Source organism: Ovis aries, chromosome 1, assembly GCF_016772045.2.
Source record: "Ovis aries strain OAR_USU_Benz2616 breed Rambouillet chromosome 1, ARS-UI_Ramb_v3.0, whole genome shotgun sequence".
NCBI lineage: Eukaryota > Metazoa > Chordata > Mammalia > Artiodactyla > Bovidae > Ovis > Ovis aries.
This window is the reverse complement of record NC_056054.1, coordinates 109,122,673-109,126,190: the sequence shown is the minus strand read 5'-3', so window position 1 is coordinate 109,126,190 and position 3,518 is coordinate 109,122,673. Positions and strand designations below refer to the sequence as shown.

General features: G+C 37.0%; 1 pseudogene; it reads right to left on the bottom strand.

The window, feature by feature from the left end:
• Positions 1 to 1,938: 1,938 nt before the first annotated feature.
• Positions 1,939 to 2,889, bottom strand: LOC101115932 (olfactory receptor 10R2-like; annotated as a pseudogene).
• Between the last annotated feature and the right edge of the window lie 629 nt (positions 2,890 to 3,518).

Below are 3,518 nucleotides of genomic sequence, written 5' to 3'. Positions count from 1 at the left end.
AGACTTTTAAATATCAGCAAGGAATTACCTATAATAAGTAAATATTCCATTCCTAAAAAAATATTTGGGTAATAAAAGACAATTTCAAAGTCAGGAAGAACAAAACCACAGAATAAATTGGCCAATGTTGTAATATAGTAACTGAAAATGCCTTAATTATTAACTAATAAGAATGAACATAATATAAAAAGCATTAATCCAAAAACTGAAAACTGGAAGACAAAAATGGAAATAGAGGTAGTAAATTAAAAATATGATAATGTTATTGACAATTTTATACCCTTTGATTTAACAATCTAAATAAAATTAATAGAATACAGTTACATTTTACCCTGTAAATGGAGGTCATACTTGAAATGTGAACTTTAGTTTCAATCATTAAGCTTTAAAATAATATTGGTAAGTAACAGCATGTAGAGAGGACTGCACACAAAGAGCTGAATGTGTCTGAAATTCAGGTCACATGAGTGATGGGAAAGGATCAGATTATCATCACAGCTGTCTCAAACACCTGTTCAGTTTAGTTCAGTTCAGTTGCTCAGTCGTGACCGACTCTTGTGACCCCATGAATCGCAGCACACAAGGCCTCCCTACCCATCACCAACTCCCGGAGTTCACTCAGATTCATGTCCATCGAGTCAATGATGCCATCCAGCCATCTCATCCTCTGTCATCCCCTTCTCCTCCTGCCCCCAATCCCTCCCAGTATCTGAGTCTTTTCCAATGAGTCAACTCTTCGCATGAGGTGGCCAAAGTACTGGAGTTTCAGCCTCAGCATCATTCCCTCCAAAGAAAACACCTGTTAACCAAGATTAACCCTACTGTGTAATGCAAGAGACAGAAAGTACAAAAATCACAAAGAAACAAACGTCAGGTTAATTGTGGGGAAATGGCAATGAGAGCTGAAAACAACAGGGATGGACATTCTGTGATACCCATTCAGGGCAGGCTGGTTTCCCTGGAGATGTTGATGATAGGGATTTCTGGACAGGTGAGAGGTAGGATGAGGTAAATAGCCAAGGCGTTCACTGTCTTATACATTCAGAGGGCAAATTTGAAACTAGGAGCTCTTCTTCTTAATAAATTTAGTGTAAAAGACCACAGAGACATCTTTTCAGCCTGAGGCAGGATTGGCTAGTTATTATTTCTTGTTCATTTATATGGCATATCTTTTAATTGCATAAGTAGTGGTTCAAAGGAGTGATCAAAAAAGGCATTGAGAAACACCCATTTCTTGAGAGTAGAGGAAATAAAAGGTCCTTGGAGAAATGTATAGAGTCTTGTTTAATATGTTAATAGAGACTTATATTCTGTACAGCTTTACATATTACATATGCTTTAAAAAAATCTTATCCATTAGATGAAAAAAAAAAAAACTTAGTGAGGTTAAAAAAAAAGAAAATCATATTATCCCTATTTTCTATATTTGTAGATTCAGAGAACAACTATAGCTATATGAAAGTCATGACCTAACCAGTGTCAACCTAAAATCTTCTAATTACTAGTATAGTAACATTTTACCACACCATGTCACATTCCTAGATCCAAAGTGCCTTCTGGCCCAAGCACCTCATTATAAACTGGACACAATCCTTAACAAAAAAGGCCATAAAGATTTTTGGCAAACAAGTGAAACATAGGGCAAGAGATAATGGCTATTAAGACAGGTTTGAGAACCAGAAATCTGGGAAAAGAAGAGTAGGAAAGTTATGTTTTAGTGACAGACACTTTGCTATCTCCCTTAATCTTTGCAATAACCTTGAGATAAACATGTACCAAGACTGCTTTACATAAAAGAACATTAAGGCCCCACAATATCAAACAACTTATCCAAGGCTATACAGTTATACAGATAAATAGATTAGAAACTTTTATGACTTAAGCAGTTAGTGATACATTTGTCCCAAATGTGTGTGTACTGTTTGAAAAGTGTTTAAATTATAAAGTCTTAGTAGAAAACCCCTTCTTCACAATCATTTTCCTAATGGCCAGCTGTACCTCCTTGTTCCTCAGGCTGTATACCACAGGGTTCAACAGTGGGGTGATGATGGTATAGTTCACTGTCACCAGTCTGTCTTTGCCTGATATATTAATATATTTGGCTGAGGGTCTCAGGTAAACAAAAGAAGCACAGCCGTAGTGGATGATGACCACAATGAGATGGGAGGCACAGGTGGAGAATGCTTTTCGCTTGCCTTCAACTGATGGTATCCTCAAGATAGTAGAGACAATAAATCCATAAGAGATGCAGATGAAGATCAAGGGCACAATAAGTACTAAGACTCCACAGATAAAGATGATGAGTTCGTTAATGTCACTTCCAGCATAGGCAAGATGAATGACTGGAGAAATATCACAAAAGTAATGGTTGATCTTGTTGGAGCAACAGAAGGGGAGGCTAAAGACCAAAGTTGTTCCCAATAGAGATATTAGGAAACCACTAACAATGCAAGTTGATATTAGTTGCCCACATACCCTTCAGCTCATGAGAATGGGGTAGTGCAAAGGCTGACAGATAGCAGCATAGCGATCATAGCCCATCACTCCTAGAAGCAGGCAATTGGTGACAGCAAAACCAAGAAAGAAGTACATCTGTGAAGCACGACTCACAAAGGACAGTGTCCTGAACACAGAGAGAAGATTGATAAGCATCTTGGGCAGAATGACAATTGTGTAGAAGATCTCAGAGGTAGAAAGGACACATAAAAAGAAGTACATGGGTGTGTGGAGGCTGTGATCCAAGCAGATGACTGAGATGATGGTGATGTTTCCACTCAAGATGATCAAATAGAGGCAGAGAAAAATCACGAAGAGGACAAGCTGCAATTCCCCAAGGCTGGAGAAACCCAGCAGGAAGAACTCAGTAACTCAGGAGGAATTAGCCATGGAGAGTTGATCCTACAGAATAAAGTCAATATAATCAAGTCCATAGACCACTGGAGGTGAGAAATCAAGGAGACTTACCCTTCATAAAGTAGCCATTCTGGGTATGAAAGAGAAACAAGAGGACTGTAAAGTAGCCAAATATTATCCTAAATTAATATGCACCCACAGTAATAACTTTGTGCTAATGATTTTAGCAGTGAACCTGGGGACACATGTTTACATATAAGGTACAGATGCTTGTTCAAATAAAGCCTATTCCTCAGGCTTCGAAGACTTATATAGACCCAACTTGCAAACATATATAGTCTCTGTTTAGGTCTTTTTTAAAAAATAATTTAATTCTTAAATATTCTTTATCCATAATATTATTTCAAGTGATCATAACTTCATTCATATTACTGATACATGCATTCTATAAACAATAGCACCAATATCTGAAAATCTACCTCCCATTTGCTTTTAATACATTCCTCATGGAGGGCAATATCTATTGAACTGTTTTGTGTTGCTTGTCTTTAGAATAGAGTTTCCTTTCATTGCTAATCACATACCCCATTTTCATGCAGTTTTCATTAAAATTAATTTGAATTAGAACTACAGATGCTTTCTTGGAATGAGTTTTATAATTTTGT